Below are 13,987 nucleotides of genomic sequence, written 5' to 3' on the forward strand. Positions count from 1 at the left end.
TGGCAGAGAGGAGTGGTAACCATTCTGGAGGGGAAGGCAAGGCAGGATTCACAAAGCCACAGTCCCTCAGAGGAAGGGGCACTGCTGCAGTGGGCATCATAGATGTTGGCTTAGGGCAGCCCTTATTAAGTGCATAGCAGATTTCACTATTAGGGGAGGGGCATAGTGATTCTCCATTGCAATGTGGAGAGCCTGTGTAAGTTGTCAGTGAGGTCACAAACTCCCCAATATCTGCTTGAATGGCAAAACCCTCAGGATATATTGTGTCCTAATGGATGTAGCGCGTTCCATCACTAGACAGTGAATGGCCTCAAGCCCTGTAGGGGAGGCTTGATGCTCATTGTGCACAGGAGAGCACCTTAAACCAAAAATTATAAGGAAAAAAAAAAAAGACTGAAGACAATTGGCACTCACAAGGAACTTGAACTGCGCCAAAAACAGACAAAATCTCCATTTACTGTTACAGATATTTCTATCAAAATACTCTAGGCTGCCTGTAAAATGCCTACTATAGTGATAAATTAGGCTAAAAAACAATTGGGGAATAATTTCAATGCAGGGGAAGTTTCCAAGACAGTAAGTTTACGTCTAGTGTCTAGTGGTGATTACATCTTCCAGAACAGTTTCAAATTATTTGCCTTTTTTATCCAACTTCTTTACTTTATTTTCCACAAAGAAGGTTTTTCTACATGCAAGTTATCAATGTTTAAAGAAAATGTTCTTGTGCAAAGTACTGCTCTTTAAACTCCATCATGAAGATCTGAGTAGCTTTGGCATTTCCCCTAGTTGCCTACTTACAGCCTCAATTCCATGGGTATGTTCTATCAACGTGTACAAATAATAATCCAATAAATAGTAAATACAAATAATCTAATAAATAATTATCTAATAAATCTAATCTCATCTGTAACAGAACAATCCTAAACATTAGCACTAACTTGTGTAGCAAGTGACCCGTGTGTGTTAGGCAATATGGTGAATAGTAATTTGAAATGTCTGGACCCACTACACTGAGTCTTGAAACATAACACTGAAAAGCTAACAGGAAAAAAAAAAGTCTAAGATAGTTATTTCTAAGGATATTCCCTTTTCTCACAAGTATGGTAATCTCAGAGTTACTATATATAAGTTTGGGGGGGGGGGGTTGCACACACAAAACAGCTGTACTCACACATTCTTTATTAAATATTTTCTTATGGCACCTTAGCAGAATAATTTCCACATGAAGTGTATTACACCTTACAAAAGCTTCAGTTTTTCGGTCAAGAGCAATTAAAAAGCAAAGGACACAAAGTAAGAAAATAGTATTTGTAGACTAGACTACAGCAATACCTTAGGTAAAATGACATCTTTTTCACCAGCTTTGGACAAAAATTCTGCACTTTCTTTTTGATGCATCATTTGAATAACTCAACAAAATGTTTAGCAACAGAGTTGCACTGATTTCCTTTGGATGCATCCCCAAAAAAGTTGTTGAATTCTAACTTTACACATTCTAATTCCCACTCCACTATAGTTCAATGCAGCACAAAAAGAAAAAAGTTATATCTTACCATAACGTTCCATCTGTATTTTTGATCCTCGTTCAGTCATTACATGTGGGTATAGATTCAGACCTCGGAACCGAGCCGGCCATCTTCCAAGCTCGCGCCAGCTACAAACTCGCCAGCTACAAACTCTCGAGCTAAAAACTCTTACCCAGAATTCCCCTCTCCCTGTTACCTCAGATTGAGTTTGCAAGTCAAAAGAAAGTAGAGGCTTACCTCTGGTCAAATGATCTAACAGAACCGGATGGTGAGAGCCACTAGAAGCCACAGGAGGGTCGTAATGACTGAATGAGGATCAACAATACAGATGGAACATTATGGTAAGACATGATAATGATATTGTTAATCCTCGTTCAGTCCTTAGATGTGGGACTGAGTCCCCAGTACCTTTATTCCTGGGAGGCTTTCATGGAAGGACATTCCGGAGCACCATAGAACCAAAAGATGTTCTTCCCCTGGAGGGCAAATCCAATTTGTAATGACTGCTGAAGGTATGAGGAGTAGCCCAAGTTGCAGCTGCACAAATGTCATGTAAAGAGGCTCTGGCATGGAAGGCAGCAGAAGTTGCCACCGACCTTGAAGAAAGAGCCTTTATGGTAGTAGGTAATGGAATATTAAGTTTTCTATAAATGAAGGTTATGCAGTCTTTTAACCATTTAGCCAATGTGACCTTAGCAACAGCACATCCTAATCTAGGGCCAGAATAGGCCAAAAATAACTGGTCTGATTAGTCCTGTTCAAGTAGAAGCAAATTTGCCTGTAAATATTTAGGGTATGTAGGCAATACTCTCCTCTGTTTGAATGACTGGGGAAGAAAACTGGCAATTCAATGGTTTGATTAATGGGCATTTCAGAGATCACTTTTGGCAGAAAGGAAGGATTAGTTCTCAATGACACTCTATCTCTATGAAAATTCAAATATGGTCTCGATGCACAAGGCTTGAAGCTCAGAGATACGTCTGGCAGAAGTAATGGCGACCAAAAACAAAGTTTTCCATGACAAATATTTGAGGTAGCAAGAAGCTGGTTCGAAAGGTGGCATTGTCAAAGCTTGTATGACTAATGACAGGTCCCATGGTTGAGTAGGTTCTCTAAAAGGGGGCCTTAGATAATTCACTCCTTTTATGAAAGTCTTGCATAATTTGTGTGACATAAGAGAAGAGTCTTGGACACCATCATGAAAATTAGATATTGCAGCCAAATGAACTCTAATGGTAGAGGCAGATAGACCGGACTGAAATAAGGTAGACAGATATTCCAGTACTATTGACACTGGTGCTGAAAAAGGATCTACTTGTTTTTCTTTCAGCCAAAAAGTAAATCTTTTCCACTTGCTGAGATATGCAATTCTGGTGGAAGACTTATGAGATGCAATAAGAATGTCATGTACTGGCAAAGAAAGATCATTCTGCTTGACAATCAAAGGAATTGGAGGAGCCAAGCTGTGAGCTTCAGGCTGTTCAAGTTGGAGTGAATCAGATTCTGTGGATGGGAGATCAACCCTGGGGTTGGATGGAGAATCCACGGTTGATCTAGCAAGCGAGGCCAAAGGAAGGGAAACCAAATCTGACGAGGCCAATATGGTGCTATGAGGATTACTTTGCTCTTCAACCAGCGGGCTTTCTTCAGAAACTGGGGAATGAGGGGAAGAGGTGGAAATGCATAAAGCAGACCAGAGGGCCAATCGTGGACTACAGCGTCCCTGGGTGACTGTCCCGGAGGGTGAATCAGGGCGAAATAGTTGCTGTATTTGTAGTTGGTCGGGGATGCAAAGAGGTTGCAGCAAATAAGACCCCAGCAGTTGAAAATCTCCGCCTCTATCAAGGAATTCAGCGACCACTCGTGAGGTTGTAGATTACACCTGCTGAGTGTCTGCTATCACGTTGGAACTCTCGGGAATGTGTGTTGCTAGAAGAAAGTAGTTGGTAGCCATCTCCCATTGCCATATCCTCATGGCCTCTCGACAGAGTGGCTAAGATTTGGTTCCACCTTGTTTGCTGATGTACCAGACCACCGGCCATGTTGTCTGATTGTATCGCAATAGTCCCAGACGGCAGCAGGAGATGGAATGCTTGCAACACTAGAAGCACTGCCCTCAGCTCTAGAACATTTATATGTAGATGGGCCTCCCCTTCAGACCAAGTACCTTGGACTGTGTCCCTGAAATAGTCCCCCCCCCCATCAGGGAGGCGTCCGTGGTCACTGTAGCCTTGGGCTGCTGGGGGTAGAAGGGGCAAGACCATTGTGACAGATTGTGCGCCATCCACCAATTTAGATCTTGTTTGCACCTGTGAGTTACCCGAATCTTGGCTGAAAGAGGGTACTGAAAGGGATACCATTGGGTGAGCAGTAGTCATTGTAGAAGCCTCATGTGAAACCTGGCCAGGGGGACATTTGTAATGGAGGCTGCCATGGAACCCAACAACTGGAGAACAGAATGAGCTGTGGATTTCTCCCTTGAAAGGATTGGAATCAGTTGCTCTGGAATGGATGCTCTGCAATTCTTTGTATTCAAGATGACCCCTATGAATTCTGTGGACTGAGATGGGGTGAGATTGGATTTTTGCCAATTTATGGTTATGCCTAGCCTTTGTGCAGTGAGGAGAGAGTATGCCAGGGATTCTTCCAATAGATGTCTGGTGGGGGCGGAAATGAGCCAGTCATCTAGGTATGGAAACACCTGGAATCCTTGTTGTCGCAAGTGAGCTGTGACGACTGCCATGCACTTTGTGAACACTCTGGGGGCTGTAGAGAGTCCGAAGGGCAGTACTCTGAACTGGTAATGACTGGCTCCTGCACGGAAGTGAAGGAATCTTCTTGATGGTCTGTCCACTTTTATGTGGTAGTACGCATCTTGAAGATCTATCGAGCACATCCAATCATCTTTTTTCAAAAGCAGAAGGATAGACTGTATTGTGCCCAACCGGAATTTCTGTACTTTTACAAACTTGTTCAATACACCGAGATCCAAAACTGGTCTCCAGTCCCCGGTTTTCTTTGGCACCAGTTTGGCATGAGTAGAATCCGGATCCTATCTGGTCTGAAGGGACTATTTGGATGACTCTTTTTCTTAGCAGCTTTGAAATCTCCAACGCTACTTTTTCCCTTTGACTGGGTGGAACGTCGGGCAAGCTTGTTAGGGGGGTGGGACAAAGGTCGAAGGGAATATGATTGTAGTCGCAAATGAGCCAAGAATTGGTGGTAATGGTTAGCCAGGCAGAAGGGTACAAAGAGAAACGACCTCCAACCACTTCCAGAGGAAAGCAGTTGGGCCGCTCTTCAGGAGCACTAGTAGGATTGGCCAGGGAAAGAATTCCTGAAACCCTGGTTATGCGGACCCCCTCTGCCCCGAAAGGGGTGTTTTCCCTGAGAGTTTCCCCCTCTGCCTCGAGGGGAGAACTCTGCCTGTGTGTCACGGAAAGAACCTCGAGACTTTTTGTGCCATATCTTCCCACTCTTCTGGTTTCTGGAGAAAGCCCATTGAGGGGAAGAATAATTGACACCCACAGCAAAAAGGGTCTTACCGTCCTGTTCACATCTGGCCAGTGTGCTTTTAACCTTGGGTCCGAACAACGACGAGGCTTTGATGGGAGCGTTTAGAAAGGAAGCCTTGAAGGGTTCCGCGAAATTACACAAGTGCATCAAGGCATGTCATCTCAGAACAATGCCTGAACCCGCTGCTCCTTCTGATGCGCGAAATATCAGGCGCATGGAGAAGTTAGATATCGATTCGATGGTGGCTAGCTGAGAGGCCACTTTGTCACGGACCTCATCAGACACAGCTCCAGCCAAAGTTTCAGACAGCACAGAAATTAAGTCTCTTTGAAGCCTGGTAAAATGTGCCATATAGTTCAGGGACCTGACTGCAAAGGTCGCTGATGCAAAATTACGCTTCCCTATTCTGTCCAGAGCCCGGGACTCTTTGTTGGGCGGATGAACAGTCTGGCTTTCTTCTTCCGCCAGGTCCTTTTTAGTTGCGGCTGCCACCACCAAAGCATCTATAGAAAGACATTTGGACCAATGGGGATCACTAGCAGGAGGGGACATTTTATCTGGCCTCTGGGGATTGGCCTCAATGGTGTCAGGAGCCTTCCACGCACACTGCACGACGAGCTGGACAAGTTAGTCCGCAGGTGGAGTAACCTAGGAGGTAGGGGGCTGGGCAAGAAAGGCCTGCAGGAACACAGACTCTTCAGAGGTCGGGTTAGAGGGCTGCCAGTCACCTCTCCGTTTTAAGGATTTCAAGGACATCACCAAAGGATACCTCAGAGGGTGATTAAGGGGACCCTTCCCCATCATCAAAGTCTGTGTCTTCAGTAACGGACTCCTCTGTGGAGTCCAAGTGCTTCCTCTTGCACGAGCTCTTTTGATGATCTTCTTCAGAGGGAGAAGCTGGGGAAGACAGCTCAAAAGGGGTCTCCTGTGGGAGTATGTCCTGAGGCCCTTGCACCCGGTGTCTGCTAGGAGCGGCTTGTGTACATTGTGGTCCAGAGGAGGGAGAAGAAGAGTGATAGCACAGGATCGCCAATCGACGCCAGAGCCTTCTCCATAAGCTGGAAGGCTGGTCCACCTGAAGAGGAATGGAGGCCCAGGGCAGGGGTCACCCCTTGCCTAAATGGCTCAGCCTGCCGACTCAGAGTCCCTGGATGGCTGTGAAACACCAAAGTACGTATGCCACAGCTGACATCCTGAGCTGTGACGAGACTCTCCTGCCACAAAGGCAACTGCGACTCCTTAGTGAGGTCCATCAAAGGAACCGTAGTGGGGGAAGACTGTGCTATATCAAGGGGCTTCAAAGGCAATGAAGGAGGACAATAAGTAGGGGTCTCTGGTAAAGGGTGATCACCTCCCGAGGAAGGATAGGTCCTGGGGGAGGTGGGATACCTCTGTCCAAAAGCAACTGATCCACAAGACTCAACACATCATGTTCATAGAGGCTTCTAGCTGATTTCACGGACATGGCTGAGGGAGAGTCAGGTCTATCCAAGAACGGAGCAAACACAGTGCCCACCACAGAGGTGGTCTGCATGTAGAACAACGGAGCTGTAATGTACTGAACTATTGGTGTCTGCACTGAGGAAATCCGTGACTAAGGCGTAGTCTGCACAGAGGATGAGGTCGGTACCGAAGTGGTTGTTGGCGCTAAGGCCTGAGCCAAAAACATCTGTGACGAAAACTGAATGGTCGGTACCGAGAGGGTAGTCTATGCTGGGTAAGTTGTCGGAGCCAAAAAGGAAATGGGTGTCGAAACATCCATCGACGTTATAACAGTCTGCATCGACTGGACAGTCTGTGCCGGTAAGGGAGTCTGAACCGAGGAGCTCCGCGGTACCGATGCAGTATGGGGCACACTAGTCGGTGCCAAGGTCTCAGATGGCACCTCGGCACCGAAAATGCTGGAGCCGAAGAAGTCCAATCTGAACTGGAAAGCTCAGCTTTCTTGGGTCTCGGTTCCGGAGGGTCCCCAGCTGGGGACTAAGGAAGAGACTTGGCCTTTTTATGTTCATCACTCTTTTTCTTATGGGATCTTGGAGGGGTTGAAGCCTCTGACCCAGAAATAGCCTCTGAAAAAGGAGATTTAAGTAGCCCCTTTAATATTAATTTATTTGTTCTCTCAATTAACTTCCTGTTAGAGAAATTCTTACAAATCCCGCAAGGCGGGTCAACTGTTAAATGAGGCACACCCAAGCAATAGATACACAGGGAATGTGCATCTGAAGTAGGTAATTTATGTCCACAATCTAAACATCTTTTAAACCCTAGGCTACCTTTTTTATCTGTCATGTTTGTTAAGGAAAGAAAGAAAAATACCAGCAATGTTACAAGAAATACCCAAAGGTAAGAAGGAAAAGGGGTTTACCAACGATGGTAAAAAAAGAATGACCTCACGGTAAAAAGAGAGGAAATGAGTTGAAAAGGATTCGAAAAAAAGTAGTCGCTAAATGCGATAAGGTAAGAGATAACTATCTAAACTTTTTTTGTGAAAAAAAAGCGGTCTTAGAACTTAGTATGAAGAAATATACTGTACTCAGCTCAAGAGAAGTAGCTTGACATGACTGAATGGCGACACGGCAAACTAAGTCTGAGGTAATGGGGAGAGAGGAATTCTGGGTAAGAGTTTGTAGCTGGCGCGAGCTTGGAAGATGGCTGGCTCGGTTCCGAGGTCAGAACCGATACCCACATGTAAGGACTGAACGAGGATTAACAATATCAGATCAACTATTACCAAATCAGTTTAGTTTGTCTACCTGGCTATTAATATACAGTTTATTATCTTGGTCTTAAAACCTACAAATACTACATGTGCAGTGCTTATAAAGTGCAGCTGCAAACCAAACCAATACTTGGAGAAGACAGACACGCAACTTTTTTTTTATTTTTATTTTTAAAGGTCACAGCCTGTCCACGTATGCTTTTAATTAGGGAAGGTATAACTTTTGGTGGGAGGGGGGGGCCCTTTGAACTCTGCATGGAGGAAACTGGCCTGGGAAAGACAGCAGAATAGGCTCACGACCAGAGGGAAAGGCTATATCAAAGGAGACTATTTCTAAACGGATAAGCCATTGCATTAGTTTCTGCTACTTGCACCATGGTAAACCTATGCCCAAGGGGATCAGATCCCATTCCACCAGGGCTGCCTCTATTTCAGCAGCTTTTCTCAGAGGGGTCCCTACCAGAGACATTCTAGAAACTGCTACTTGGAGTACAGTTCATACATTCACAAAGCATTACCATTTACCTCTCTTTTCTAAATCCAGGGCAGGCTTTGCCACTGCAGTCCTGCAGGGCCTTATAGCTGCTCCTAATGCGGTTTAGTTCCATCCTCCCATCCATAGCTTTGGGATTCTACCCAAATGTAGTGACGGCAACAGTAAAACATGAAGAACATAGTACAGTTGTGTACACTTATCATAAATGTAGATGTTAAAGTGTATTCACTGTTGCAGTCTGGATTACCCATCCTCCAGCCCCCTTTCTATACCTTTTCTTTACTTCAGTATACTCAGAAAAGCCTTTGTGGTGTTATTTGCTTTTAGTTGAAGGCAAATTGTATGTATTCTAAAGTGCCTACATATATATATATATATATATATATATATATATATATATATATATATATATTTATATATATATATATATATACATATATATACATATATATATATATATATATATATATATATATATATATATATATATATTTTATGTTCCCCATTTGTGGGCACCCAACATCTGGGGCAAGAAAAACTAATGAAAATGGCGTCGGCTGCATGTTTTATACCCCTGACGACCTGACGTCAAGGAAGAGGAGACAGCAACCGACGCAGGACCCAAGACTTTGTTATTCAGGCCGACTGAGGGTAATCTGCCAGCAGATTACCCGAATGTAATGACTGGAACAGTGAAACACGAAGAACATCTCAAAGTATAACGTCTTCAAAAAACAGGTTAGTAGGCCCCACTAAGAGTGCTCCAGCAAGAGCTGTACTTTACTGGCACAGTTATTTTATGCAAGTCACAGAAGTATAAATCCCATAACTGGAGGAAAGAGAAATTAATTTGCCATCTTCTTTGCGGTGTAGAGACTTTCATGATAGCATAACCAGACAGTACAATGATGTGGAAGAGTGCAGAAACTGCTTTAAATGTTCTCTTTTTTCAAAGGTACAGGGATGTGCAGTTTTATGATGCAACCATAACACATGGGATGCTGGAAAAAGGGCCACAACACCACAGCTGGAAAGAGAAGCTGGACATAACATCTGAGACCAAGCCCTAGGTTTTGAGAAGGAGGTGGTGGGCCCAGGTGTAGACATACCTTCCTCATGATTCCCTTTGTTGGTCTATGTACTTCATTACATGTTTTGTTCTGCCTAAGTTTCATGCAATACAACTTCTCAGACAAACCGTTACTTTGTAGTGCCTTATGTATGCCATGTACCAGGGCCCCATTAAAATGGCAGCAAGGAGAATGTGAAACCAAACTTTGGTCTTGATACACATACAAGGCTCTTGCTAACTGGGATGTCAGAATCTATTTATATTGTGAGCATCTGTTAATGCTGAAGCGAGGCTTAAAAATGTGAATAAGTAAACTTGGAAATAATTAACTACACCCAGGAAAAACACTGAGCTATTCCTTTTAAACACTGGAAAAGTAAAGTACAGTTGTGTACACTTACCATAAATGTAAATGTTCAAGTGTATTCACTGTTGCAGTCATTACATTTGGGTTATCTGCCTGCAGGTAGCCCTCAGTCAGCCTGATTATCAAAGTCTTGGGTCCTGTGTTGGTTGCTCTCATATCTTCCATGACGTCAGGTAGTCAGGGGTATAAAGCATGCAGCCGACGCCATTACATCAGTTTTTCTTGCCCCAGATGTCAGGTGCCCCCATAATGGGAAGCAATTAAATATATATAGTTACACCTCCAACAAAAAGCAAATACACCAGAAAGCTTAAGTATAGTAAACAAGAATAGAGGTATAGCCAGTAGAAGTCAGGGGGCTGGAGGGAGGGTAACCAGGACTGTAACAGTGAACACACTCGAACATCCACATTTATGGTAAGTGTAAACAACTGTACAATGTTCTTCATGTTTCACTGTTGCAGTCATTACATTTGGGTAGATTCCCAAAGCTAAGGAAGGGAGGAGGCAGTTATTGAGCATTAGGAGCAGCTATTAGACCCTGCAAGACTGCAGTGGCAAAACCAGCTGTGGATTTAGAAAAAAATTGGTAAGTGGTAATGCTTGGTGAAGGTATGAACAGAACTCCAGGTAGCAGTTTCTAGGATGTCCATGGTAGGAACACCTCTGAGAAAGGCTGAAGAAGTAGATGCAGCCCTGGTGGAATGGGGTCTTATCCCCCTGTGGGGTAGGTTTTCCATGGTGCTTATAGCAGAAAAAAATGCAATTACCTATCCATTTAGAAATGGTTTGCTTTGAAATGGCCTTCCCCTCTGCTCCTGCAGCATAAGCAACTAGCATCCGTTTAGACTTCCTGAGAGGCTTGGTCCTGTCCAAGTAAAATCTTAAGTTGTCTGTGCACATCCAAGGAGTGCAGTATTCGTTCCCCTTTGTTCTGTGGATTAGAAAAGAAGGTTGGAAAATGAATGGACTGATTAAGGGCCGCACTGGATACCACCTTGGGCATAAATGAAGGATTGGTCCTGAGGGGCACCCTGTCTGCATGAAAGATGCGTAAAGGCTCCACTGCCATGAGGGCCTGTAATTCAGACACCCTTCTTGCTGAAGTGATGGCTAGGAGGAAGTCTGTTTTCCAAGAAAGGAATTTCAACTCCACAGTTGCAGCTGGCACAAAAGGAGGTAGAGTGAGCTTTTCCAATACAAAGTGGTCCCAGGCAGGAGTAGGAGCTCTCCTGGGTGGTCTTAAAGTTTTGGCCCCTCTGAGGAATTGTTTCAGTAGGGGGTGAGAGAAGAGGGGTGGCTCAGTATTATAATGTGCTGAAATGGCTGAGGCATGAATTTTAATGGAACAGAAAGAAAGGCCCTTGTGAAGCATTTCTGTTAAGTATTGAAGAATATGGGGTAAATTAGACACTGTAGTGCCCATCTCCTGAGTGTGGCTCCAGGAACAGAATCTTTTCCACTTTTCAGCATAGGATTTTCTAGTACTAGGCCTGCTTGCCTCCAGGATGACATCCAGCACTTGTTTGCTGAGGGAAGGTATAGGAGAACTCAGGTAATTAGCCAGGCTGCCAGGTTCAGGGTTTGAAGCTGGGGTGCAGAATCTGGCCCTCCTGCTGGGACAGTAGGGAAGGAGTCTGAGGCAGGTGCCATGGTTCCAGTAGTGACATACTGCGCAAGAGGGGGTACACCAGTGTTGTCGTGGCCAGTCTGGTGCAATGAGTATTGCCCTTGGTTTGTCCTGTTTGATCTTTAGTAAAACTTTAGAGAGGAGAGGCAGAGGGGGAAAGGCATAAACGAGAGGCTTTCCCAGGTAAAGGACAGGACATCCACTTTCCAAGCTTGTCTGCAGGGATTCCTTGTACAGAATTTATCCAATTGGTAGTTCTGAGGGGAGGCAAACAGGTCTATCTCTGGGCTCCCCCATTTGATTCTCAGAATGTTGAATAGCTTTGGCTCCAGTTTCCACTCATGTGGGTCCATGAGATTTCTGCTTAGGTTGTCTGCCAGTGTGTATTTAGCTTTCCTGGCAGGAATTGAGCTTGTAGGTGCACTTGGTAGCTCAAGGCTGTGTTTCACAGAGCCATTGCTAGTCTGCAGAGGGGGGTATGAGTGATTTCCCCCCCTTCTTGTTTATGTACCACATTACAGTGGTGTTGTCCGTCTTTACCATTAATTGTCCTGGAAGAATGTGGTCCTTGAATGCCGTCAGAGAATTCTGTACAGCTACCATTTTTTTTGATTGATATGCAGGTGCATTTGACTCTGGTTCCATTTGCCCTGGATGCACTGCCCTGGCAAGTGACCCCCGCCATGCATAGTCTGATGAGTCTGTTAGGGTTTGGTTGGCAGGGGGTAGAAAGAATGGCAGTCCCTTGTTGTGGTGGCAGGCCTCTGCCCACCAAAGGAACTCTGTCTTTATACAAGGAATGATGGGAATCACTGATTCCAGGTCCTGAGAATGTTGACACCATAGGCTTTTTAGATACCATTGTAGTTTCCTCATATGCAGTCTTGCATATGGAATTAGTAGAATGCAAGAGGCCATGAACCCCAGGGCTTGCAGCATTTTCCTTGCAGATATCTGGGTCTTTGTGGCCAGTAGTTTAAAGTAGGCTGTCAAACTTGTTTGTCTGGTGTGAGGTAGGCCATCTGGGAAGCTGTATTCAAGCTTGCTCCCAGGAATAGAATTTGTTGACAAGGTACTATGTGAGATTTCTTTTCGTTTATGGTGTACCCCAGTGAGGTTAGCAGTTTCTTTACAAATGCCAGATGATTCAATAGTATGTCCTGGCTTTCTGTCTGAATTAGACAATCATCCATGTATGGGTATATCTGGATATTTCTTTGCCTGGAGAATGCAACGACTGGAGCTAGGCACTTTGTGAAAACCCTGGGCGCAGTAGATAAGCCAAAGGGTAATGTAGAGAACTGATATGCTTCAGAGCAGGCTACACGCACCAAGTATTTTCTGCAAGATTCCCTTATTGGGATGTGCAGGTAAGCTTCCTTTAAATCCAATGTTGCCAGCCAGGCATTTTTGCCTAGCATGGGAAGCAGCTGATGAAGAGTTAGCATTTAATTTTTGGACTACCAAAAAGGTGTTTAGGATAGACAAGTCCAGGATTGGACGCTGGGTATTGTCTTTTCTGGGTAGCAGGAAAAGTCTTGAGTAAAACCCTTGTCCCCATTCCTCTTCTGGGACAGGTTGAATAGCCCTGATACTTAGAAGATTGAGAACCTGCTGTTGAGCCTCTGCCCACTGATTTGGGGGTAGGTCTGGCCAACCGCTTGGGGTTGGTAAGGAGTGGAAGTGGAATCTGTATCCTTGGGAAACTATATTTAGAACCCATTTGTCTTGGGTAATGAGTTCCCAGTTTTCTGCATGCAGGGTGATCTCTCCCCCTAAAGGAACAGTCAGCTGAGCAGGGATTGGAAGGTTTAAGGTCAAGTCATTGTGACAGTTTACTATAGGGGGGTGCCTTACCACTTCCAGCTTTGGAAAAGGAAGCCCCCACTGCTTAGGCCTGTGAGTACCTTGAGACTGAAGCCTAGGTGGTCTGTTGGTCCTGGGTTTGGACTGATAAGGCCTGGAAGAGGCAGGAAAGGACCAATTCTTAGAAGGCTGTACTTGCAGGAAATCTGAACACACCCTCAGAAGCCGGTGCCTGCACAGTGGCTCCGGACCCATCCAAGGTAGAGACATCCGCAGGTTCCATAGTCAAAGAAGCATCTCACAGCATACCAGACTCTGGAATGGGTCTCAGCACAGACCTGTAAATCTGAAGTAGCAGGTATCAGGGGTTGCGAAAGCACCTCACAGAGTACCGGTGAACTGGCGACTAGCTTAACTGAAGTGTCGTTGGCAGCCTTGGACCTATGCGGTCTGTCTTTTTCTTTACGTTTTTTCAGAATGTTGGTAGTCAGATGGCTTACCGAAACCATTTCTGGATAATTGAACAGAGTACCAAAATAGTTAAATGCAAAAATGAACAGACGACGAATAGCTTGAGGACTGAATAAGGTACAAAACCGACAGCATGGGGCGTCGTGGTCTGGGTCTAAGCAAGGAATGCAGTACGAATGAAAATCTTTATGAGGTATTTGCTTTCCACATGAAATACAATTGTTAATTTTTACTGACATTGGTTTAGAGCAAGAAAAGGATCTCCAATGGGGTACTTAGCTTTTTCGAAGACTTCGGATCTGAAACTCAAAAACGAAAATTTCAGGAGTCGGCCAACCGGCACTTGCGAACTGCATCTGCTTCGGGCACCGCACGGCAAAAAAG

The 13,987-nt window shown here is 44.7% G+C and overlaps 1 protein-coding gene across 1 annotated transcript in view; it reads right to left on the reverse strand.

Annotated features, from left to right (window-relative positions):
- The window catches only part of COPE (COPI coat complex subunit epsilon), a 515,037-nt gene that overhangs the window by 394,816 nt on the left and 106,234 nt on the right, over positions 1-13,987 (reverse strand). The window lies entirely within an intron of this gene.

The sequence above is a fragment of the Protopterus annectens genome, chromosome 13.part0, assembly GCF_019279795.1.
Source record: "Protopterus annectens isolate FY-2018-M chromosome 13.part0, PAN1.0, whole genome shotgun sequence".
Lineage (NCBI taxonomy): Eukaryota > Metazoa > Chordata > Ceratodontiformes > Protopteridae > Protopterus > Protopterus annectens.